Source organism: Lolium perenne, chromosome 4 (assembly GCF_019359855.2).
Source record: "Lolium perenne isolate Kyuss_39 chromosome 4, Kyuss_2.0, whole genome shotgun sequence".
Taxonomy (NCBI): domain Eukaryota; kingdom Viridiplantae; phylum Streptophyta; class Magnoliopsida; order Poales; family Poaceae; genus Lolium; species Lolium perenne.
In genome coordinates, this window is record NC_067247.2 from 213,982,997 (window position 1) to 214,010,663 (window position 27,667).

Consider the following 27,667-nt stretch of genomic DNA (forward strand, 5'->3'; position numbering starts at 1 on the left):
AGATTCTAGAGAGAGCGACTAGGCTTGAATACTTGATGAGTGGGAATACATGCATAAAGAAATCAGGTCCGTGTTTTTTCCACTGCCCTGCCTGACAGTGAGTTCTACACTTCATAGAGAGGAATCATCATCGTCTAAATTCTCTAACTCATCTCAGGGTGGAGTACAATATCATGCTTCTACAAATAATCGCATTTGGAAGCAAGGAAAATTCTACTGAATGTTATACGAACCAAAGATTATGGTGGCCAATGTGCGAGGCCTTAATGATCGCGCAAGACGAACGGGTGTTAGGAGTGTAGTAGGTACCACGGGTGACGGGTGCGTCTATCGTGTGTCTCCAGGAGACAAAGCTATCGGTTGTAACCCCTGCCATTGTTATGGAAGTGCTGGGCGCGGATTTTGATGCTTATTTCTGCTTGCCCGCGTCTGATACTCGGGGTGGGTGCTTGTGGCATGGATGAGTAGGGTGGTGCAGCTCGACAGCGCCCACATAGGTGCTAATAGTATCACTGCTAGGGTGGCATCTTTTGGGGGGGCATCATGGATGTGGTTGACCTACGTCTACGGGCCACAGGCTGAGGCCGACAAGATCGCCTTCCTGGATGAGTGGTGCGACATCCGCGGAACCCACCAAGGCCCATGGGCCCTCTGTGGGGACTTTAACATGATCTATCGGGCTGAGGACAAGAACAACGGTAATCTCAACCGTAGGATGATGGGCAGGTTCCGCCGCTTCCTGAATGACTGCGAGCTCAAGGAGATCTACCTGCATGGCCGCCGATATACTTGGTCCAATGAGCGCGAGACTCCCACACTAGTCCGTCTCGACCGAGTGTTCGTCACGGTGACATGGGAGGACACTACAAGAAATGTGTTAACTAGTGACCTTCTTACAGTGACCACGACAAAGTTGGTCATAACTCTATGACCATTTCATAGCAAATGGTTGTAAGCCGTTCGGGAGGGTCCAAACCCTAATTTTCTACGACCATTATGATCATAAAGGTCGTAACTTAGTCACACGAATTGGTCACTGAGAATATGATACGATTTAGAACATTATGTTTATCCGATTACAACCAATTTAAATGATCATGTCTGCTAATGCTTGATTCCTTATAATGCCTTGTCATCCACCTCAACATTTCATCTATGTGTCAAATCCAGGTGTCAATTTTTTGCTTACGTGTTTAAACAAAAATAGGTTTAAATCTAGAGCTAATAGGTGATACCAATTTTTTGCTTACGTGTTTAAACAAAAATAGGTTTAAATCTAGAGCTAAGAGGTGATACCCACACATTGACATATTAATCAGGAGGTCAACACACTACCTATGCAATTCTAGCTGGTCGGGTGGGCCCTACAATCGAGTGGAAGTTAATTCCGACTGCATGGACGTGATCGAGGTTATGAAAGAAGGCGTGAACATGGACCGACTATGGCTATGTATGAGAAATGTGTTTTGCTGTGTCGTGGTTTTTATGAAGTTTTATTTTTTTCATTATCCTAGGAAAGCTAATATGGCAACACATGTTTTAGCTAGATTCAGAGGGATCATTCTCAATCGTATGGCAAGAGAACCCCTGATTTTATTGTTTCTGTGCTAGCTAAAGATATATATCTTCGATTCATAATTAATAAAGTTCGCCGTGGTGGTTTTCTCTAAAAAAAATACACTACCTATGCAATGACACGTGGGATATACCTACATGTAAAAATTGGGTACTAAGGGCATCTCCAACGGGGGCACCCAAACCCAAAAACGGACGTGAGATAGGTCCGTTTGGGTAAAACCTGCTCCCAACGCGCGGACCCAAATGCAAAACGGACAGTCCGCGTGGTCCGGGACGACCCAAACCTCGACTAAATTTGCGGACACTTTGCGTCTCACGGACAGGCGAGGACATGCGCGGATGGTCATTTCTTTCCACGTATGGCCCAGTTGCCAGAGAGACAAAACCAACCCACCACTCTCTCTCCTCTGTCCCTCTTTTCTGACTTCTTTTCCCCCATGGATGCTCCCATGGCTGCCGGCGGGAAGGCTCGCCGGGCGCACTGCCGCCGTCGCCCACGCATGGAGGCCTCCGCCGCCCTTTGCTAGACCTTTTTTTTCATCCATGGCGGAGTTCACCGCCGCCGAAACGAGCTCCGCGACGGCCGCCACTACATACACACCTCGTCGGCCGGGAGCACGGCATGAGGAGCTCCGCCTGGGAGGAAGCTGCGCCTTGGGGCGGCCTCGCCTTGCAGCGCCTCGCAGCGGCCGTGCGCGAGGAGCTTGTCCCGGCCGACCTGCGCCGGCGGCCTCGCCTTGCGGCGCCTCGCGGCCGGCCATGGCGCGAGGAGCCCGACCACGCCGCGGCGGCGCTCGACGCGCTCGAGTGCCGCACAAGAACCGCTCGACGGGCGGGCATGGCGGGGACGGGCGGACGGGGCTCGCCGCGACGGGTGCGGGCGGGCCGCGACGGCACGTCGGGCACGGCGGGGTGGGCGGGGCCGGCGGCCGCGCGGCGACGGAGCAGGGCGGGGGCGGCGACGGCCGAGTTGGCGACGGAGCAGGGCGGGGACGCACGGACGGGGCCGGTCGCCGGAGCACGGACGTGGTGGAGCTCGCTAGGCTGTTTCTTGGCCAACTAGCTAGTACTAGTACATGGGAGAAGATGAATAGAATTTGCGTGACTGTACGTTGGGGAAGAAAAAAAGCCACGGACGTTTTTATCTGTCCGCGTCTCCGGAGGCCGACCCAAACAGCCAAAATTGGACGCGAAAACGCGTCCGTTTGGGTCAGCTGGTTGGAGATGCCCTAAAGATAGTAGTGACCCACCACCAAACTCGTGTAAAAAAAAAACGTCCGCGGAATCAGAAATTGGATCCGCGCCAACCCCTTTCCGCGCCTTTCAAAATGAATTTTTTGGTGTAATAAGTCCCGCTCACTGGCCGCACCCCACCCGCGGGAGAACGAAACCCTATCGCTTTCTCCCCCGCCCTCCTACGCCGCCGCCGCCCCTCCCTTTTCCGGTTTTCCCCACCGCCGTCGCCTCTCCCTTTCCCCGTCCTCTCCTGTCGTGACCCGCGGCGGTTCCTCCATGCCCAATGTGCGGAGATGGACGACCTCGGCGGCGGGGCGCGGCCTGGGGCGGACCAGTTCACGGCAGATCTGGCCACCTGGTCGCCGTATTTAGCCACTCGCCACGCCTCCTCACGCGAGATGCACATCTCGCGGACCACATCTGGAGCCGCCACAGTGGCTGGTTCACCGCAAGGATTGACGGCGGCGCTCGCAGGTCCGGCCGCCCCACGGTCTCGCGCGAGATCCACATACGCCGCAGTGCCTGGTTTGCCGGAGCAGGTCGCGAGTGAGGTCGGCAAGCACCTCGCTCAGCTGCGCCTCGGCAAGGACGCCCTCGTCAAGCTCCTCCAGGTGACCGCACTCTGTCCCTTTCCGCTAGTCTTCTCTTATCGAAACCATCTAGCTTTCATTTCCTGTGAAACGCTGTGCTGATTTTGGGATTTTGAACTGGCTGGCCAGCGTAGCTGATTATACTGGTGTTTTTATGGTTATCAAACATTAACTGTAGTATTACTTGCAACTGAAATTAGTGTGTGGTGTTCACGAGTCGGCTCTAATCTCTAAAGTGCTAGGAGGGGCTGTGGGTACTGATGGCTTGGTGAATTCAAGCACCATGCAACAATTTCGTACTGATTTCCCTATGTGTGACGGGGCACAGGGGAAGCGCTGCTGTATAATCACTATGCTCATGTTTGTCAATTTGAGTTAATCTAGCTTATGATTTATATATTGAACAATTTGTACCGGTTTCCACCTCACACCCGTGTGAGTGGAAATTGCTGAAGAGGTTGAAGATGTAGTCACGGTGCTTATGTTGGGCAGTTTGACTGAATCTAGCTTTCGAGTTAGATTTTCTGGCTTGCGCTATGATGTTTATGGTTACTCAAAATGTTTTCTCCTGCTATTGGAAAGAGGTTCCAGTAGTTCAGAACCTTCATTTCCAGTAAAGTCATATTGGAGGGTACACATAATTAATTCTCTGTAGGTTCAGTTCTTGTATTCAGATTTTGGTATCCTTACAACAGCAACTTATGTATGTGCGTATATGAATCAGGTTGAGAGCCTGATGTTTTATTGCTAGAACACGTTTGGTAGAGGTTCAGATTCCAGTTAGTACCTGTGCATTTCAGTGATGTTTTAGCAAAATATAATTTGCATGTTCATCTCTGAAAATTCACTAAACATTTATTCGGCGGCTAGAATGAGGCTAGCCTGGGTTGTATGTATACTTGATTGCTTATTGAACTGGAGCACGCCCTGTTTTGCAAGTACTAGTGAAAGTGGATCAAATTCTTTCCAAATGTGTTTCAGCTAGTTTAGTTGATAGCGTACTGTTTGGTCAAATTCATATACAACTTCTAAAATTGCAATAAGGAGCTTATTCCTGATTGTTTGCAGCTTTGCGTACCTTGCTTCCTTTCCTGTTTGAGTGATTAATGTGTGCAAATAGATGTGCAAATATAGAGAACCAAACTGAACCATATTAACTCTGGCATGTGGCACTCGTTGGGCTGATCTCTTACTACCTCTAAACAGCCGTGTGTTTGTTGATGATATGAGATTCCTTTAATTGAAGGAAATAATAGTAGTGACTGGGGACCATCAGAATGTAAATGCTTAACCTCAAGAACTATTTCAAAATGAGCTATTCTTTGATGTGTGGCTCCGTGGACTCAAAATTCAGTGAAGAATGAATCTAAATACAAATACCCGGTAATATCAGCATATTATAAGCATCATTTGATTTCATAATTTGAATGCATATTTTCCTGGAGCAAGTCCTTATCTTACTTTATTTGTTTTTCCAGAAGCGAGAGTTCAACAAGCCAATCCATTGAACCCCACTACCTGTCCATTAGCAGCCAAGTCCAGTTCCTTTGTTAGTGTATGTTGATACTGTTTCATGAAATTTTCCCCTCGACTATAATTTGCATGGAAAGCAAAATTTACTAATAAATCAACATCTTTTATGCAAGCACCTCTCCCACTTGCAGATTTTTTACATTTTGTCTTCAATCTGTAAAATTATTTAGTCCAGGCCTTTATGAATAACTGAACTGGATGTGCTATTTTTGATACAGTTGTATGTTTGCTTAGAGCAAGTACAATAAGTCCTACTCAGCTGGCTATAAGGATTAAAATAATATATTGTTGCCTAGTTGGAGGAGAGAGAGGAGGAGAGAGAAGAGGAGTGGGCTCTTATGCAAGAGCCAGCTCTAGCACGTGCTCCTAGGCACTATGTGAGAGTGAATGATGGGCCATACACTAATAAAGTAGTATAATTTTATAGCTCACTATTGTACATGTTGGCTCTAAGATGACTATAGATGACATGGCACTTGGCTTATAGCCAACAGTTGGCTCTACTATTAAACTTGCTCTTAGTGGAGTGGGTATTTAAGGCAAGCGTGCCAAGATCAGGTTCTGCTGCATGCTGTACCTTTGGCTGGTCAGCATGATCATGGATGATGTTCTATGCCATGCTCTCTTCATTGAGGGGTCCGAGGCCTACTACAAGGCTCTACAGGTTAGTATGATACTGGTCATATACAGAGCAGGCTGTTTGTATTGTGTTGTCCCAAAGAAAAATTACAAGTGTTGCATTAGTAGACTAGCAATGTTATACTTGGGTATTCTCATTTTATCATGGCGTTAACTGTATATATTCTTGTATAGTACGAAAATTGACACATCCTGCCCCAGTTGTAGTTTGTGTACTACAGTTTATCTTGTATAATGTGAGAACCAAATATTCCGTTGCTAACAGTATATTGTTTCTGATTCGCTATAGTTTAGCATGAAATATATGATCTTCTGAAAGTGTACTCAGTTTCTAATCAAGTATAAACTAAAAAAAATCCTTGTTATGCACGGGTTTGGACTGCATGTATACAATGTTAATTTTTTTACATGAATGCCCTATAGTATTTTCCCAGATGATGTTCTATAGTTTCTCCTGCTTGATTCATTCTGCACCTAGCTAAATTGCTGATAAGTAGCTTGTTCTATCTCCTGTTTCTGCATAATGTTGAAGATCAACATCGTCTGCATTGTGACTTTCGTTTGTAACCTTCTGGATATTTCAGAGTACTCTGCTACCGTATGTTGTTGTCCGTTAAATGTTTCCAGTAACTGGTAGTTGATCCTGCTCTTGCTTAGGCATCTTTTCTTAAAGTTGTGTGCATTGCAGGTAGACAGATTGATGGACATTGCATAATGTTTAGAAGGGTCGTGCCATCACGATCATGATACACATGTTTTTTTCTAATTGCTGAGGCACTTTGTATACACTGGGTTCTTCCCAAGTCAATGTGGTAAGTATTAAACCCTGTTCTTGTTTCCTCGCGCTATCTATTCTATTTATTTTTTGCTAGGAGATGTTTTTGTGTGAGCTGTGGATGATTGTAACAGGCTGCTGTGTAGTATATATTTTGTGTGTGTCTGTCAATGACTCATTTAGAGCTTTGTATGACACTTAGTTGTTTGTTGACATTTGGAAGTTTGACATAATACTGGTTTCGCAATTATCATGAGATGAAATCGTGATGGTTGAAGTTAAAAATTCCTTATTTGCTGCTTGTCAGATTATCGACTATAAACACTATGCTTAATTATGCCTTTCTCAAACTGAAACACAAAGAGAGAATGTTTTTGGTTCCTGCATGACTACTAGTAGTCCGGTCATAAGTTACACGTGGTTGCATATTTTTGCAATTGGAAGGCCACACCACTATGAGTATAACATGCATCCTTGCTCTTCTTGGTTGCTTGGTATTCAGATAAAAATAATTATGTTTTTGCATTAGCTAACAAACTTTTCCCAAGACTTGTATGGTCATATGAAGTTTTAGTGTTTTGTAGGTATTTCAGAATGTACCCTTTATTCCAAACCAGTTTTAACCAAATGCTCGGATAAGATCATGCACCTTTTGCTAGCTAGTATGCCCGTGCAATTTCAGATATGGACATGCAGTTATGTTATTATTATTTTAATTTAGAAGCACTTTCATGGTATGATCTTTTTATGTTGTATTGTCATGCAGGAGTGATCAAGAGCAAGTATGATAGAGCTCGAGGTTGAGGAAGCTTAAGAGAAGTCTCGGCAAAGAAATGGTAGCTAGTTATTGCCTAGAGCAGTTATAATTTGGTTGCTGGGACACCTGTACATGTGATACGTAATGTGGAAATATTGTAATTGACTTACTATGGCAGCAAGAGATTTTTCTTTAGATCAAAGATACGATGGTGTACTGGTTGTGACTCGAACTAGTGTAAAGTTTCTCTATCTGTTATGTTGCAGTATTGGCTGTTATTTTAATATTGTCGTTTGACGTGAAAGAATTGGAAACTGATGATTGGAGCCCATTAATGGATATAACGAAATGGTTGAAATCAAAAATAAGTGACACAAAACAGATCGAAAATAAAAAGGCTGAAATGTTGTGCTTGGCCCATGTTGCATAGAAACATTGTTGGGCTCGGCCCATGTAAAGCACCAAACTGGATTGGGCTGATTTTGATTGAGGACCATTTGATTTGGTCATATATATATGCCACGTAGGATTGGCCACCTCGAATCTGACGTGGATAAGCTAGATTACCCATGACCAAAATATTCGTCATAGAATCTACGACCAACTATTTTAGTCATAGTCCTCTACGACCAATACACAATAAAGGTCGTTGTGAGCCGTCAGTGACGCTCAACTGGCGACCAACAGTTTTTGGTCACGACGTGGTCATAAATGGCGTACAATGACCTTCTCGTGACCAATATGGAGGGTCGCGAGTCAGCAAATTTCTTGTAGTGGGAACTCCACAGTAGGTGCACTCTACGTTGCTTGGCGACGGTGGTGGCGGACCACTGCCCCCTCCTCCTTGACTGTACCACACAGTCGATGGGGCGGAAGAGGTTCCAGTTCGAGCGATTCTGGCTGAAGCTTGATGGGTTCAACTAGGCGGTTCAGGACGCCCTGGGGGGTTGTAACATCCCAAAATTTCAAAGCAATGAAGAAAATTAATTTCCCTTATTTCAAAATTTGGAGCCAACAAAAACTTGAATTGAATTAAAGTGTGGTGCATAGTGTTAATGCATTTATGTTGTGATGTTGCCATGATTGAGTGTTTATTGTGAAATACCTTTAAACCCAAATACAATAACAACTGAGTCAAAGAAATAAATAAAGAAAAATGAAAATCAAGTCACATATGATAATGGTCACTTTTGACAATTTTATCATGATGCCTACTTTGAGCCCCTGTGGTTAATCTTTTCTAAACTAAACTTTCTCATCTCTGTGCCCATCATCCAAGAACACATCAAGGTGATCATCTTATAGTTTACCAACCTTGCTGATTCATTTTCAATTGCTTATAATAAGCATCCAAAGTAGAAACATTGAAACAGATTTAAGATCACATCAAGTTTGAATTTCACCAAATCAACTTCATTTTGCAAACCAATTCCACCAAGGTATGTCAAACAATATTAGAGTAACACCCCTAAAATATTTTTGCAAAATTCAATTAAAAAGTTCTTGCGGCCATTGTGTCGAACACTTGGTGTGCACAAATCAGCTATGTGCATACACTCTAATAACCAGTGTGTTTTAGCCTAAACCATCACTCCCCTGGTCAACCTCAGCTCCCTCTACACCCCTCTGGACAATGTCAAGCACTAGCACCAATGATCACTGATGATCATGGCAATGCCAAGCCCATGTCGTGACACTCATGCCACTCACCATGCCATCCCTCTCTCCTCTCAACCCTAGCCTACCTCATCATGTCCTGGAGGTTGACCTTCCTCTCCTGAACCTGCTGGTACCAGCCATTGGCCAAGGAGAGACCAGCACATGCCAGCACAGGACGTGCCCATGTCACCCAGTGACGCCAGGACCGGCATGGTCGCGACGCACGGGCACACCAGAGCACGCGCTCGCCCCGTCGACTCCGTCCTCGCCTTGATCCCTGCCTCTACCCACGCACTCACCACGACACCAGCAACGTCCTAGACATGGCCGTTTGGCCCGGAGCGTCCTGTAGCCGTCGTCACCATCGACGACGTCCGCCACGGCTCCGTTGGACACTGACGTCGCCCGAGCCATCCCGTCCACCTCCTGCTGCGCCATGACGTCCACAAGGACCGCCAGGCCACGCTGCACCGTCCTAGCTCCTCGCCCACGCCTCTCCACCGTTGTAGCACTGTCGACACCGACGATCTGCCCGTGCCGCGCTACCCCTCTAGCTCTCTATAAAAGGAGCCCTCCCCCGCTCGATTTCTTCACACCACTCGCCTCCACTCATCTCACTGACCCTCCTCGAGCACTGCCTCCTTCCAATTTCACCACCACCGTCCCAATTTCTCGCCGGAGCTCTGCCAGTACCCCTGCAAGCTCGCCGACGATTGGAGCCACCCCAGGAGCTGTTGCCGGTACCAGGAGCCTTGCCGTCGTCGACAACGCCGATCTACCTCATCGCCGATGCTCGCCGGACCTCCGGTGAGCCTCCGACCCCCTAGGTTCGCCGCCAGTAGGGTTTGAGCTCGCCGTCGACGACGACGAGCCTTAGTCGTTAGATCTGGATCTAATCCAACGTCCCTGGTTCGTGTCCGCTTCGGGCGTGTTAAGTGACGCTGACAGTGGGACCCACTGTCAGGCCGCCCGCGTGTGCGAGACGCGCTGCTGGCCGGCCCTTTTCTTTTTTTTTCTCTCCTGGCCCGTTTAGCTTTCCCGCCTAAGCCCACGAATTCAAATTCGTTTTATTCTTTTTAGTTTAGATATAATACTGCTGCTCGATTCAAAATTAAATAGAAAAATATCTACTGAGCCAAAATTTATGAAATAAATATTTCTGGAAAGCTTAAGAAATTATCTAGCCAAATAAATTGGTTTCAACATCAGAAGAATTGTAGAACACTTGTAGTAAAAAATAACAATGCATTACCTTTTCAAACTTCAAAAATTTATTAAAAATCAACCATAATTTATTTTGAATTGATTCCACCTCTCAAAATTCACATTTCAAACACTCTACATGAATATGTAAAAATATGACATTAGTGTTTACCATGATCATGTGCTAGAGTGAAATAATGGTTATGTGGCTATTTATAGCTCATTTAAATCATCCAAAAATATTAGCAAAATATTATGAGAGGTTGCCTCTCCTTTAAATCACTATCCCAAGTAATTTAATGTGAGGTAATGACCTTAGTCTATAGAACCTCATATTTTATTACTTGATAATATTAAATCTTTTCCAAAGTAGTATTTAAATGGTATGAGATGTAGTATCTCATTTACATCAATTTCTCAAATGAATAAATATGAAGTGGTGACTTTGGTCAACATGATCTCATACTTTATTATTTGAGGATATTAAACCTTAGTAATGTTCAATGAGAGGAAATTACTTTTCAAAGGAAATAAATAGAAACCCTAGTAAATATTTCAATGAGAGGAAATTATTTTTCAAAAAGAAAACAAAGCCAACCACAATATTAAAAAGGGTGTGATGCTAGATCCTCTTGTGTGAGCCCTTTGAGTGTTAAGTCTAGTACTTAAGTATTGTTTGGTGATTGTATACCTCGTATCCGTTTATAGACGCTAGTACCGAATGCTACGAGGAGGAGGAGGTATTCTACGAAGAAGAGGAGGAACACTTTGATCATTGTACCAACCAAGGCAAGCTCCACTAATGCAAGCTCTAATAGAGCAAGACACCATTGCAATATTATTTTGTGTTTAAGGAGTTTCTTTTCCAAGCCCAAGTTTTTATTTTGCAATCTTTTACTTTGGTTATCAAGGCTTATTTTTATAGTTAACTTTGGTCTAAATTTGGAGTATTACAAGAGCATCAAACTTAGCCTAGATAGCTACAAGTTAGTTAGTACCCCTCATGACTAGTTGCTAGTGCTAAAACTAAAACTGGCCACTCTAGATGGGAACTTGTGAACCAAATGACTTTGAAAACCTTAGAATGATGAGTCATTCTATTGAAAGTTTTGAAGGTGAATATGCATTGTGAATAACAAGGTGATTTTGAAAAAACCTGATGGTTGGGTTCGTATGCGATACCATTCCAATTTTAGAGTACCCCCACAATACCTGATCATGGGTAGGGCTTAACTGGAAATTTATGCACTTTAGTATGGGTTCCCTCTGAACAAGTGTCATAGGGGTTATGCCGAGGCTGCCTCCGTGAAAAGTGAAATGACGTGAAAAAGAGGTGAATGTCTTACCCAAGCCCTGTGCAGTTCCCAGGATGGCAGATTGCCCTCACTGGGAGGTCAAGCTCATAGGGAGGTGCCTATACTAGGGTATATAAGTGAAAGGTTAATGGTTGATGATCCACATACTGAGTATGATTATTCAGGGCTATCCCTGACGGATGTAATCAAAAGTTGTGGCACAAGTGTACAACCTCTGCAGAGTGTTAAACTATTCGAATAGCCGTGTCCACGGTCATGGACGGTTGGATGGCCATAATGTTCCGTTGTCAGATGTTTTCCAAAAATGACTGGTGACTTGAAAGATGAATTTGACTGGATCACAACAAAGTTGTGGGAATGACACTAATGTTCCCACTTGATTTTAGTTAGGCAAATAAAGAGTCTTTTACTACTAAGTGCTTATGAAATAAAAATAGCTTTATGCAAATAAACCGAGAGCTTAGAACCCCCTACTATAGTTGATAGTGATTACACTAGTATTAGTTTGCGAGTACTTTTGGCTTTGTTCCTGGCTATTCAAATGGCCAGACTATGAAGAAGAGCACCAGTACCAGGAAGATGGGCAGCAGGATGTCTATGATAACTAAGATCCCTCCCGACGTCAAGCGTTACCTGTGGAACAAATGGACCGCTACTACGTTTCTTCCGCTATGTGTTTTGTATGTTGATCTGTAGATCAACTGTTGTTTTAATATTGGATCATGAGATCCCTTGTTGTAAGACGATTATGGTTTGTAATGAATAATGTTCTGTGATATCGACTGTTATGTCTCGCAAAAACAATCTTCCTAGGATTGCGATGTATGGCATAATAGGCATCTGGAATTAAAAATCCGGGTGTTGACAGGGGTGATCCAGGGAGACACGGACCCCTTCAGAAGGCTCACCGCTAAGTTGAAACTCACGGCGCGCAAGCTCATGAGCTGGAGCGATAAGAAGGTCGGTTGTGTTAAACTGCAGCTGATGATAGCGCGGGAGGTTGTGCTGAGGCTTGACATCGCCATTGACTCCGGACGCATCTCAAACAAGCCTACCTAGGGCTGGCTTCCCTAGAGAGGACGATGGCCCGCCAGCGGGCAAAGATTGCATGGCTGCAGGAGGGGGACGCCAACACGACCTTCTTCCACCAGCATGCGGCCTACATGCGCCAAAAAAACGTGATTCACAGCTTGCGGGTGAATGGTGCGGTTACCTCGGAACCTGCGGCAATGGCTGAGGCTACCTTCTGATGAGGACATGATTACCTCCGATTTGAAGGCATATCTTGGTGAAAAAGATGAGACTACGTCGAGGATGACTTCAATTCAAGTAGGGAAGGATGATGAGGACATCTCTATGATAGATACAGCCAATACTCCTACAGCCACATTTCAGGTACAGTCGTTACTAGGAATCCTTCCTGATATATATGAGAATATGATGCTACCTAAATCAAATGTATTTATATTATTTATGAATGGATCTAGCATGAACGCCAAGCATTGCATTAGGAACGTGCATGGAGATGGCAGCAGACCTGCAAGGATTCAGGATGGAGTTGCAAGCGAGGATTTCAGAACATTGAAGCCACCATAGTGAAGCAACGATGCTTGGATGAATTATACAAGTTACTCCATCATAAAATTCATCCAAAGAGTTATTTGTGGTGCTGCGTCACCTTATTTAATGGGCCAGGTCCATGTATTTTCGGATTAGGTATTTTAGGGGATTTTAAGAGGCCTTATAAGTGGAGGAAGGCCCATTTAGGGGTGTTTTTGGCCAACCCTAGCTGGTTGGACGAAAATCCCTTGACTTCCCCCATATATATCCCTCTGTAGCCGTCATTAGAACTTGGATTTTGATTAGATTAAAAGTTAGCCAATTGCTGCAACTTCGTGTACTTCTTTTGAGGCCAACGCCCAGAACAAGACCGACTATTCAGAATCCCACCATTATCAATCAAGCTTTCATCTCTATTCGCAATATTCTGATTGCATCTTTAGTTCTTACTTGTTCTCGATTTCAGGTAGGAATTAAGACCCTTGCTGGTCAGGCTGATCGTGCTCCCGCAAGATCAGTAACTCCCGGAGATTGTCCTAGCGATTGCATTGGCGCACGAGCTTTGCACGTGTAGTCGGATCGTCAAGCACGAACTCCACCAACAAATCGAATTATCTCCATCTCATCGAAAGATCGGACACCTTTGCCCTATCAAGTGGTATCAGATTTCAGGTTGCTCGGTGAGATTTACAGTTTTCCTAGTGTAGATTTGTTTTTACCTATAACCCAGAAAAAGCCCCACAAAAAGAAGTTAGATTAGTTAATCCTCGCCTAAAACCAGTCTTAGCCTTTTCGCTATCACCACTTTGTTTTTGTTTTGTTGAATTTTCGTTGCATCGTGTCGAGTTGCTGGTTTTAGTGTCTAGTCTTTAGAGTTTCGAGTTCTAACCACGTTCTTGTCACGTCGCCCAACTTCATCCACCTTTGTTTCCGCCTCGCCACCGTTATCATATTTTTTGTATCCCTCGCCATCGTCCGCTCATTGTCTCCGCCAGCATATTTAGAGTTAGATCGACTTCCTTCGTCTGTGAGGTTCTACATCGTAAAAGGAAAAGAGATTGATTCCGCTTTTTCTTCCTTCAAGTTCCAAGCCGAACACTTTAGTTTGGTCAGATTTTACCGGATCAATTCCCAAGCAAAAGCCGTGTGTTAGTTGGTTTCCAAGTCTCATCAAATCGTTAGGCTGCTTGGAAGGCTTGGGCAGATTGAAACTAGATCCATGCATGTGTTCTGATACGTGCAATAAAAAAAAGGACGTACAGATTTGAGTGACGTGTGTTGTTCGCGCGATTTTTTTTTAAATAATACACATTTTTTTGTTTATTTCAGAAATAATACTCGGTTTTGAGATATTTCAGAAATAATACACTGTCGGGTTCAGGAAACCCGAAATTTGAAACTCGGGGTAGAGGAACCCGAAATTTCAAAAATCGGGGTAGAGGAACCCGACTAATCCTGTTTCCGCGCGAAAAAGAAGGAATTGGGGTAGAGGAACCCGAAATTTCAGAATTAGGGTAGAGGAACCCGAAATTTCAAAAATCGGGGTAGAGTAACCCGAAATATGTGGGAATCTCGGGGTCGCCTAACCCGATTCACTAATATCGGGTTTCTAAAACCCGATTCTTTCTTTTCCTTTTCTTTTTCCTTTTTCGCCCTCCCGCCAAAAGAATAAGTCGGGTTCCTCTACCCCGATTTTGAAATTTCGGGTTCCTCTACCCCGAGTTTTAAATTTCGGGTTGAACGAACCCGACGGTGTATTATTTCTGAAATATCTCAAAACCGAGTATTATTTCTGAAATAAACAAAAAAAAGTGTATTATTTAAAAAAAATGCGCGTTGTTCGGCCAGGTTCCAAGTGTACTACTTTTGTTTGGCCAGATTTTTTCCGATCCTGGTTCCAAGTTCCCAAATAACGGAACAGATAGTCTTGCACCTGTTTGTTTTGGAAAGTTTTCAATCGGCCAAAGGAAATAGAAAGAGAGAGAAAAAAAACGGAGTTAAAAAAAGAATAAAAAAAAGTGAGAAAGAGGTGAAAAAAAAGTGCAGCAAAGAAAAAGGAAGGGCCGATCAGATCCTGGTTGCTAGGTTGAAACTTCTTTTGCATATCTTGGTTGACTCGTGCTGCAGCAAAAGAAGAATAAAAGAGTTGTGCTATTGTTTATCCTTTTGGGAACCGTGCGGATAAAAAAAAGAAAGAGAGGGTCATGGAACTTGAATCGCTGTTTCTCTATCATTGCTAGACTTGTCAGTTGCTATTTAACTTGGACTTGCTATATCTGCACTTGATTCCTTCCACTCAGCCTATCTACTGCCACCGTAGATCATTGTTTTTTCTGTCCCGTACGAAGGCTTCCGGAGAGTAGCAGGATTTGTTTTCAGACAAGACGCGTAGGCTTGCTATCTACGGCTTTCCGCTGCTAGCCAGATTAATCTAGTACAACAATCGAACCTTTGTATTGCCTGAGTGTGTTGTGGACATTTGAGTTGTTCTCAGTAGCGAGCCTGCAAAGCTCTTCTCTCCATTGTATTACAACATCAGAGGTTCAACTATCTTCTATTCCGTGCGTGATATATTATCTGTGTCTTAGGCTCGCGTCTCTAGTACAGTCTAGCCTAGGACCAGCACTTGACTACTTTGAACGGATTTTCAGTTTCACATTGATTATTGTGGTTGTAGTTCCACGTATATTAAACCTACCTACAGCTCTACATATTTCTACATCGTGCGGTATACGTGTGCTTGGCAATCGCTTCGCTCAATCTTTGGAGTTACTTGATACTGTTGGTTGCCGATCGCCGCCTCCTGTTTGGTAAGAACTTGTAAGAGCTTTATATTTTGCTTGACGAATTGCGCGCGATACCACCATATTTGCGTAGCTTGTAGGCATATACACTTGTGATTTTGGGGTACTAACCTTGCCAGGAATTGAGGACCAATCGCCGCCCAAAAACCATGATGACTACGGAGATGCATGTGCGACCATTTCCTGGAGATCATGATCAGGTTATTTCTTTACCAGTTTATGAGGGTAGATATAATACTGATGCTTATTTTGATTGGGTGTTTGAAGTTGACAATATTTTTGGATGCCATGATTTTACTGAACATGAGAAAGTAAGAACTGCTGCTAGAGTTTTTACGGGTTTTGCTTCCATTTGGTGGGATATGACTTACAAAGAAACTGTTGATAAGAAACCTACTACTTGGGGAGATTTAAAATCTGCTTTGCGACATAGATTTGTGCCTCTTTCTCATCAACGTGAAATGACCCGCAAACTTAAAAGGTTAGAACAAGGTAGTAACACCGTGCATGTTTACTATCAGGAATTTAAATTTTACATGTACCGTTGTGATATAAAGGAATTTGAGGAAAGTACTAGAAATATGTTTTTCAACGGCTTAAACCCTGATACTAAGGTTATGTTTAAGTATATTCCTCGTTCTACTATTGGTATATATGTTCGCGCTTGTGCTTTTGAGAAACACATACAGGAAAACACGGTGGACCATTTCAACTCCTTCAAGTCATGCACACTAGCACCGGTTGTTTCTTCCAACGTTCCACGCATGAATATTGTAGTGCGAGTCGCCCAACCACAGACTTGTGACACGTCGCTGCGAACATCTTCTACGTTGGAGTCACAAGGTAAAAATGAAGGTACTGATTTTATCTCTCCACATGAGATTGGTGAATGCAAGGTTATCTTAAATATACCATGTGATGAGGTAGAAAATAATCTGGTCACATCACCTATATTAGAGGATTGTGCTGCTAATTTGATGTTATGTGATCAAACAACTGAGATAGATGATGGTTTAAGTGCACCTATTGTTGATTCTAATTCATGCATTGATATGAGTGCACCAACGGAGACTTTTGTTTCCAAGGATGACCATGTGTTAGGAAATTGTGTAAATGATATACCAACTATGTTAAGTACACCTACTGTACACGTTAATTCTTCCATATCTATGAGTGTACAAACTAAAGTTTTTGCTCCTGATAATGCACCTCGTGATTTGAAAGATGACTATAGTATGGATCATATAAAACTGGTTAGGAACAATGAAGTGTTGGCTAAGATTTCTCATGCTAATTCTTTATTTTCTGTTGTGATGGATCCTCCTATGTCTTTATCACATGCTAGAAATAAGATTGCTGAACTCAAATATTTGAAGAGTGTTTATGCCCATGGTTATACTTTTAATTTAATTGGAGAGTATGGTGTAGACAATGAATTTTTAGTGAATAAAATTTGCATTGCATGTGATGATGTTCCATATACTATTGGTTTGAGGGGAAGTAAAATTCCCCCTATGTTCAATCATTTTGATATGACCTCCAATAACGGTGTAGACTTTATGCCAAATACTTTGTTGCATGATCGCTTATTTAAGCTAGTTGTAGCATGTAAATTGGAAATACTGAAGTTTGGTTTACCAACTTTGGGATGGTTTAATGACGAGCATTATAATTTGAAAGGAGTTACTATGTGCTTCACTTATATCTGCAAACTGAGTTGTGATAAATGTTTAATGGGAACTAATGAGCTTCTATGCTACTACAATACTGGTATATGTACAGAATTTAATGGGAAACATGACAGAGCTGTTAAAACGGATGATATATACATATACCATGCATATACCTTGTCTCTTTTGTTAGCATGTTTACAGAATAAACATCGCCGAGGACGGCTTTTCTTTCAAGAAAGGGAGGATGATGAGGACATGATTACCTCCGATTTGAAGGCATATCTTGGTGAAAAAGATGAGACTACGTCGAGGACGACTTCAATTCAAGTAGGGAAGGATGATGAGGACATCTCTATGATAGATACAGCCAATACTCCTACAGCCACATTTCAGGTACAGTCGTTACTAGGAATCCTTCCTGATATATATGAGAATATGATGCTGCCTAAATCAAATGTATTTATATTATTAATGAATGGATCTAGCATGGACGCCAAGCATTGCATTAGGAACGTGCATGGAGATGGCAGCAGACCTGCAAGGATTCAGGATGGAGTTGCAAGCGAGGATTTCAGAACATTGAAGCCACCATAGTGAAGCAACGATGCTTGGATGAATTATACAAGTTACTTCATCATAAAATTCGTCCAAAGAGTTATTTGTGGTGCTGCGTCACCTTATTTAATGGGCCAGGTCCATGTATTTTCGGATTAGGTATTTTAGGGGATTTTAAGAGGCCTTATAAGTGGAGGAACGCCCATTTAGGGGTGTTTTTGGCCAACCCTAGCTGGTTGGACGAAAATCCCTTGACTTCCCCCATATATATCCCTCTGTAGCCGTCATTAGAACTTGGATTTTGATTAGATTAAAAGTTAGCCAATTGCTGCAACTTCGTGTACTTCTTTTGAGGCCAACGCCCAGAACAAGACCGACTATTCAGAATCCCACCATTATCAATCAAGCTTTCATCTCTATTCGCAATATTCTGATTGCATCTTTAGTTCTTACTTGTTCTCGATTTCAGGTAGGAATTAAGACCCTTGCTGGTCAGGCTGATCGTGCTCCCGCAAGATCAGTAACTCCCGGAGATTGTCCTAGCGATTGCATTGGCGCACGAGCTTTGCACGTGTAGTCGGATCGTCAAGCACGAACTCCACCAACAAATCGAATTATCTCCATCTCATCGAAAGATCGGACACCTTTGCCCTATCAAGTGGTATCAGATTTCAGGTTGCTCGGTGAGATTTACAGTTTTCCTAGTGTAGATTTGTTTTTACCTATAACCCAAAAAAAGCCCCACAAAAAGAAGTTAGATTAGTTAATCCTCGCCTAAAACCAGTCTTAGCCTTTTCGCTATCACCACTTTGTTTTTGTTTTGTTGAATTTTCATTGCATCGTGTCGAGTTGCTGGTTTTAGTGTCTAGTCTTTAGAGTTTCGAGTTCTAACCACGTTCTTGTCACGTCGGCCAACTTCATCCACCTTTGTTTCCGCCTCGCCACCGTTATCATATTTTTTGTATCCCTCGCCATCGTCCGCTCATTGTCTCCGCCTGCATATTTAGAGTTAGATCGACTTCCTTCGTCTGTGAGGTTCTACATCGTAAAAGGAAAAGAGATTGATTCCCCTTTTTCTTCCTTCAAGTTCCAAGCCGAACACTTTAGTTTGGTCAGATTTTACCGGATCAATTCCCAAGCAAAAGCCGTGTGTTAGTTGGTTTCCAAGTCTCATCAAATCGTTAGGCTGCTTGGAAGGCTTGGGCAGATTGAAACTAGATCCATGCATGTGTTCTGATACGTGCAATAAAAAAAAGGACGTACAGATTTGAGTGCCGTGTGTTGTTCGGCCAGGTTCCAAGTGTACTACTTTTGTTTGGCCAGATTTTTTCCGATCCTGGTTCCAAGTTCCCAAATAACGGAACAGATAGTCTTGCACCTGTTTGTTTTGGAAAGTTTTCAATCGGCCAAAGGAAATAGAAAGAGAGAGAAAAAAAAACGGAGTTAAAAAAAGAATAAAAAAAGTGAGAAAGAGGTGAAAAAAAGTGCAGCAAAGAAAAAGGAAGGGCCGATCAGATCCTGGAAGCTAGGTTGAAACTTCTTTTGCATATCTTGGTTGACTCGTGCTGCAGCAAAAGAAGAATAAAAGAGTTGTGCTATTGTTTATCCTTTTGGGAACCGTGCGGATAAAAAAAAGAAAGAGAGGGTCATGGAACTTGAATCGCTGTTTCTCTACCATTGCTAGACTTGTCAGTTGCTATTTACCTTGGACTTGCTATATCTGCACTTGATTCCTTCCGCTCAGCCTATCTACTGCCACCGTAGATCATTGTTTTTTCTGTCCCGTACGAAGGCTTCCGGAGAGTAGCAGGATTTGTTTTCAGACAAGACGCGTAGGCTTGCTATCTACGGCTTTCCGCTGCTAGCCAGATTAATCTAGTACAACAATCGAACCTTTGTATTGCCTGAGTGTGTTGTGGACATTTGAGTTGTTCTCAGTAGCGAGCCAGCAAAGCTCTTCTCTCCATTGTATTACAACATCAGAGGTTCAACTATCTTCTATTCCGTGCGTGATATATTATCTGTGTCTTAGGCTCGCGTCTCTAGTACAGTCTAGCCTAGGACCAGCACTTGACTACTTTGAACGGATTTTCAGTTTCACATTGATTATTGTGGTTGTAGTTCCACGTATATTAAACCTACCTACAGCTCTACATATTTCTACATCGTGCGGTATACGTGTGCTTGGCAATCGCTTCGCTCAATCTTTGGAGTTACTTGATACTGTTGGTTGCCGATCGCCGCCTCCTGTTTGGTAAGAACTTGCAAGAGCTTTATATTTTGCTTGACGAATTGCGCGCGATACCACCATATTTGCGTAGCTTGTAGGCATATACACTTGTGATTTTGGGGTACTAACCATGCCAGGAATTGAGGACCAATCCGCCGCCCAAAAACCATGATGACTACGGAGATGCATGTGCGACCATTTACTGGAGATCATGATCAGGTTATTTCTTTACCAGTTTATGAGGGTAGATATAATACTGATGCTTATTTTGATTGGGAGTTTGAAGTTGACAATATTTTTGGATGCCATGATTTTACTGAACATGAGAAAGTAAGAACTGGTGCTAGAGTTTTTACGGGTTTTGCTTCCATTTGGTGGGATATGACTTACAAAGAAACTGTTGATAAGAAACCTACTACTTGGGGAGATTTAAAATCTGCTTTGCGACATAGATTTGTGCCTCTTTCTCATCAACGTGAAATGACCCGCAAACTTAAAAGGTTAGAACAAGGTAGTAACACCGTGCATGTTTACTATCAGGAATTTAAATTTTACATGTACCGTTGTGATATAAAGGAATTTGAGGAAAGTACTAGAAATATGTTTTTCAACGGCTTAAACCCTGATATTAAGGTTATGTTTAAGTATATTCCTCGTTCTACTATTGGTATATATGTTCGCGCTTGTGCTTTTGAGAAACACATACAGGAAAACACGGTGGACCATTTCAACTCCTTCAAGTCATGCACACTAGCACCGGTTGTTTCTTCCAACGTTCCACGCATGAATATTGTAGTGCGAGTCGCCCAACCACAGACTTGTGACACGTCGCTGCGAACATCTTCTACGTTGGAGTCACAAGGTAAAAATGAAGGTACTGATTTTATCTCTCCACATGAGATTGGTGAATTTAAGGTTATCTTAAATATACCATGTGATGAGGTAGAAAATAATCTGGTCACATCACCTATATTAGAGGATTGTGCTGCTAATTTGATGTTATGTGATCAAACAACTGAGATAGATGATGGTTTAAGTGCACCTATTGTTGATTCTAATTCATGCATTGATATGAGTGCACCAACGGAGACTTTTGTTTCCAAGGATGACCATGTGTTAGGAAATTGTGTAAATGATATACCAACTATGTTGAGTACACCTACTGTACAAGTTAATTCTTCCATATCTATGAGTGTACAAACTGAAGTTTTTGCTCCTGATAATGCACCTCGTGATTTGAAAGATGACTATAGTATGGATCATATAAAACTGGTTAGGAACAATGAAGTGTTGGCTAAGATTTCTCATGCTAATTCTTTGTTTTCTGTTGTGATGGATCCTCCTATGTCTTTATCACATGCTAGAAATAAGATTGCTGAACTCAAATATTTGAAGAGTGTTTATACCCATGGTTATACTTTTAATTTAATTGGAGAGTATGGTGTAGACAATGAATTTTTAGTGAATAAAATTTGCATTGCATGTGATGATGTTCCATATACTATTGGTTTGAGGGGAAGTAAAATTCCACCTATGTTCAATCATTTTGATATGACCTCCAATAACGGTGTAGACTTTATGCCAAATACTTTGTTGCATGATCGCTTATTTAAGCTAGTTGTAGCATGTAAATTGGAAATACTGAAGTTTGGTTTACCAACTTTGGGATGGTTTAATGACGAGCATTATAATTTGAAAGGAGTTACTATGTGCTTCACTTATATCTGTAAACTGAGTTGTGATAAATGTTTAATGGGAACTAATGAGTTTCTATGCTACTACAATACTGGTATATGTACAGAATTTAATGGGAAACATGACAGAGCTGTTAAAACGGATGACATATACATATACCATGCATATACCTTGTCTCTTTTGTTAGCATGTTTACAGAATAAACATCGCCGAGGACGGCTTTTCTTTCAAGAAAGGGAGGATGATGAGGACATGATTACCTCCGATTTGAAGGCATATCTTGGTGAAAAAGATGAGACTACGTCGAGGACGACTTCAATTCAAGTAGGGAAGGATGATGAGGACATCTCTATGATAGATACAGCCAATACTCCTACAGCCACATTTCAGGTACAGTCGTTACTAGGAATCCTTCCTGATATATATGAGAATATGATGCTGCCTAAATCAAATGTATTTATATTATTTATGAATGGATCTAGCATGGACGCCAAGCATTGCATTAGGAACGTGCATGGAGATGGCAGCAGACCTGCAAGGATTCAGGATGGAGTTGCAAGCGAGGATTTCAGAACATTGAAGCCACCATAGTGAAGCAACGATGCTTGGATGAATTATACAAGTTACTCCATCATAAAATTCGTCCAAAGAGTTATTTTTGGTGCTGCGTCACCTTATTTAATGGGCCAGGTCCATATATTTTCGGATTAGGTATTTTAGGGGATTTTAAGAGGCCTTATAAGTGGAGGAACGCCCATTTAGGGGTATTTTTGGCCAACCCTAGCTGGTTGGACGAAAATCCCTTGACTTCCCCCATATATATCCTTCTGTAGCCGTCATTAGAACTTGGATTTTGATTAGATTAAAAGTTAGCCAATTGCTGCAACTTCGTGTACTTCTTTTGAGGCCAACGCCCAGAACAAGACCGACTATTCAGAATCCCACCATTATCAATCAAGCTTTCATCTCTATTCGCAATATTCTGATTGCATCTTTAGTTCTTACTTGTTCTCGATTTCAGGTAGGAATTAAGACCCTTGCTGGTCAGGCTGATCGTGCTCCCGCAAGATCAGTAACTCCCGGAGATTGTCCTAGCGATTGCATTGGCGCACGAGCTTTGCACGTGTAGTCGGATCGTCAAGCACGAACTCCACCAACAAATCGAATTATCTCCATCTCATCGAAAGATCGGACACCTTTGTCGGATCGTCAAGCACGAACTCCACCAACAAATCGAATTATCTCCATCTCATCGAAAGATCGGACACCTTTGCCCTATCACCTTCGCACACTTCGAGGGCCTGCTTGGCACCGAGGTGGAGAGGGCGCACTCGCTGGACTTGGACTTCCTAGGCATGGCCACGGAGGATCTCTCCGAGCTGGAGGCGGCATTCACTGAGGACGAGGTCTGGGACGTCATCGGACACCTGCCGCCAGGAAAGGCCCCCGGGCCTGACAGGTTTACGGACGAGTTCCTGCAGAAGTGTTGGGGTGTGGTCAAGGCTGACTTCATGGCGGCCTTCGACAAGCTTTACACGATGTGCGGGCGTGGATTTCAAGGCCTCAACCAAGCCTTGATAGTTCTGCTGCCTAAGCGCCTGGACGCGGCGGCGCTGGCTGACTATAGGCCGATCAGTTTGATCCACATCTTCGCCAAACTAGTGGCAAAGGTCCTGGCGTCTAGACTGGCCCCCGGATGGATTCGCTGGTGGATCGCAACCAATGCGCCTTCATTCGCAAACGGTGCATCCACGACAACTTCATGTTGGTGCAGTAGACAGCCAAGTTTCTGCACAGGGGAAAGGAGACGAGGGTGATGCTGAAGCTGGATATAGCGCGTGCTTTCGATTCAGTATCCTGGGGATTCCTTTTGGAGGTTCTCCAGAAGATTGGGTTCGGACCGCGATTCCGGGAGCTCGTCTCCTTGCTGCTCGCCACGGCCAGTACTCGGGTGTTGCTCAATGGCGAGCAAGGCCCCCCTATTTGGCATCGGAGGGGACTGAGACAGGGCGACCCCCTATCGCCATCGCTGTTTGTGTTGGTGATGAACTCGCTCAACAAGGTGCTTATCAAAGCCACTGAGATGGGTATACTGCGACGGTTGGCGCGGCGGGAGCTTGCGACTTCTGTGTCCCTTTATGCGGATGATGTGGTGATCTTCTGTCACCCGGATGAGACGGACCTGCGTGCGGTTCGAGGCATCTTGGAGCTCTTCGGACAAGCCTCTGGCCTACGCACCAACTTCGCGAAGTGCTCGGTATCCCCCATTGCCTGCACTGACGCTGAGGCCATTGGCGCTGCGGAGCTCATGGAGTGCCAGCTAGCGCCTTTTCCGGTGAAGTACCTAGGCATTCCCCTGTCCACCAGGCGGCTGACGGCGGTGTCATTCCAGCCCCTTTTGGACAGACTAGCTGACAAGCTGCCGACGTGGCGTGCATCTATGATGCCGCGTGTTGGGCGCTTGACGCTGATTCGGGTGGTGCTTGCGGCCATCCCGTTGCACCAGCTGATGCTGCTGGGTCTAAACAAGAAGACGCTCAAGCAGGTCAACAAAATCCTGCGGGGGTTTCTATGGCTGGGTAAGGCTGAGGCTAATGGAGGAAACTGCCATGTGAATTGGGCTAGGGTGTGCAGACCGCTTAACCTAGGTGGGCTTGGAAACCTAGACCTCGCGCGGACGGCCACCAGCCTTAGGGTGCACTGGCTGTGGAGGATGCGCACGGACCCCCTGAGGCCGTGGCGCGGGCTGGACATGCAGTTCTCGAAGGCGGATCTGGACATCTTCGCACCATCCACCTCGATGGCGGTGGGTAATGAAGAGTCCGCCCTCTTCTGGGAGGACCGGTGGGTGGACGGCAGATCCATCAAAGAGATGGCGCCGGAGGTGTATGCGCTGGTACCTAAGCAACGCATGAAGGTACGTACGGTGTGTGAGGCGCTGCTTGATCGCACTTGGATCTCAGACATAGCTGGAGCACCAAGCGCCCTCGCATTGTGGCAGTATGTGCAACTGTGGGGTAGGCTACGAGGGTTCCAGTTATCAGCGGAACAAGATAGGATGACCTGGCTATGGACGACGGATGGACAGTACACCTCCCACTCATGCTATGAGGCCCTTTTCCAGGGGGCGATCACCTCAGCATCTTGGGAGCTAAACTGGAAGTCCTGGGCGCCTCCGAGGGTTAAGTTCTTCATATGGCTGGCCTGTCTGGACAGGTGTTGGATGGGTGAGAGGCTGGCGCGTCGGGGCCTCCCGCATGCGCCCAGATGCCCGCTCTGTGACCAGTCTATGGAGACCATGACGCACCTCCTCACTGGGTGCTCATTCTCCAGGACGATCTGGTTCGAGGTCCTTTCGTGGATCCGATCCACTTCGGGACCTCCTACTGAGGGCGAATTCGCGGAGTGGTGGTCACTGGTGGTGCGGACTACCCCCCGCCAGCTGCGCAAGGGTACCTCGTCGCTCATCATGCTCACGGCGTGGTGGATCTGGAAGCATCGGAATGATGTGGTCTTCTACAATGCACAGCCCTCGGTGCCCTCCCTATTCAGCGACATCAGGACAGAGGCGCGGCAATGGGCGGACGCGGGAGCCCGGGGTGTCCGCCAGTTACTACCCTAGAATAGGGTCTCCTCTCTTGGGTCGAGTTGTACTGCGGGGTGTTTGTCCCTCTTCAGAGGGGCATGTACATATCTAACTCTCTTTATCTATCAATGCATCGAAACGCAAATCTTTTGCGTTTTCGCGAAATATTTGATGACAGCCATGCAGTATGTCTTTTTGTATGCGTCTGCAACTTGTTCTGTTTGAAGATCACTAGTGCTTGGTGCTATTGACTTGTTTTTTTTTCCTTTGTCTTGTGTTTAAAGAGGTGGCAGATTCATACACGGTTGGGGTTCATGTGATTGACGGTAAAAAATATTTAACAAACCAAGCCATGATATCCCCAGCACAACTGAAACCAAAGGTAAGAACAAAGCTTGTCAGGTAACGAAGAATCCATCCTCTGGTTTTCACCTCTTATTTTTGAAGATGGACAACGGGAGAGTTTTCCACATCATTTTTTATTATAAATCAGTAACATACATAATATTTACAACCTTTGTCTCATTTTCATGTGCATAATGTGTCTTGTTCCGTGTATTGTTTGAACCAAAAGAAGTAATGTTCATTACAACATGTTCTCCTAGGTTTTCTGATGCAAGTAACCTTGTAGTTACTGTTTAGTAATGACTTGATACTGAAGTGTAGAATCTACATAACTTAGAAAATACTTCAGTTAGGATCTTCCTAATGGAAATAATATTACATTGGACTGTATACACTAATCTTGTTTGCTGAAAATGATGAATTTTAAAGATATACACGTATTATGTGGGTCTGAACCAAAATAGCATCATGATGCAGTGCCGTTATTGATTTAGGAGGCCTGCAATTGTGCAGTCGCAGATACTTGCAAAGTATTGAGCCAAGGTTACTGCAAACATTAGGCTATTACTGACATGATAGTTTAGAATGATTTCTGGCTGATTATGCTAGAAACTTTATCTCATCTATTTTTAGGGAGCACGATTCAGAGGTGTAAGTTTGAATCAGGGACGGAGCCAGGAAAATATTTGGAGGGGGCCAATAGAACAAAAGATTACTTGGAGGGGGCTGCACAAGCAATATTTACAAATTTTAGGGACCAATGTACATGTATTTTAGGTGCTCTTTCAGAAAATTTTGCAGCATAGGTGGGGGGGCCATGGCCCTAGCTGGCACCCCCTAGCTCCGTCCCTGGTTTGAACCATGCACATAGTGCCTCTTTAATTAAGAAAACAATGCAGCCTCCAATTGTTATCATATCTTTTATTTTTATTAATCAAAATTTCGAGATCTAGGTTTTAAGGTTTAACAATGCCCATGGTACCTTCAGGTTTGTTTTTTGGAGTTGTGCATGCGCTTTCTGTTGAGAATCCTAATGCATAGTTATTCTTTTGAAGTGAAGCTACATGTTATTTTGTGAATGTTTAACATCACTATTGTTGTAAAGGTCTTCCTAATCTATTTGGTAATCTGTTTTGATTAAGAAATGGTGCACAAGTTGTTCCAGATTAAAAAACCCAATATGATACATGTTATTTTGTGAATGTTTAACATCGCTATTGTTGTAAAGGTCTTCCTAATTGGTAATCTGTTGATTAAGAAATGGTGCACAAGTTGTTCCAGATTATTAAAAAAAAAAACAATATGATACAATGCCATAACCGATTTTGGAGACTTAAGAGATATATATTGACCCAAGGTTACTACAGAAGGTTGTGGAACGTAGCATGCCCTTTTAATGCTGAAATTAAGAAGAATGTTTCTTGAAGCCTTGCTGACATTTAGAACATCGCCACTATCTGTAGTAATCAGATCTGTTTGTGCCTTCATATATTTTCGTCATTAGTTGTGTGTTCTTTTACTGGGCATCCCCATAGCGCTATCAATCGAGAAGTCTATTGCATACTATTATTTCTTGAAATACAATATATGTGAAGGCTCAGTCATTCTCCTGTTGTAAATGTCTTTCTCAGGATCTTCTTAGTATTAGCTATTGTCATCAAGGCTGAGGCGTTGGTCCAATATCAGATTGAGACAGCAACTCTTCCATTCCAGTAAACTGAAGATAGTATAAAGCGAAAACGGTAGCAGTGAGATAAAATTGAAGACTGTACTAGGGATAGAACATTAGAACACCTGATGTGAGCTGATAGGCGTTTGCAGACTCTGATACAACCACACGTTTTGGATGTTTTCGTAACAAGGTTATATTGCTAGCTACACACCCATATAAGAGATTTTTCAGAACCAAGCATTACGCTGTCTACCTCAGCCA

The 27,667-nt window shown here is 43.7% G+C and overlaps 1 long non-coding RNA gene across 1 annotated transcript; it reads left to right on the forward strand.

The window, feature by feature from the left end:
• Positions 1 to 27,658, forward strand: LOC139838840 (uncharacterized). Its single transcript, XR_011756697.1, has 3 exons — positions 1 to 66; positions 25,674 to 25,771; positions 27,366 to 27,658. It is a non-coding gene; the product is annotated as an uncharacterized lncRNA (long non-coding RNA).
• The last annotated feature ends 9 nt before the right edge of the window (positions 27,659 to 27,667 follow it).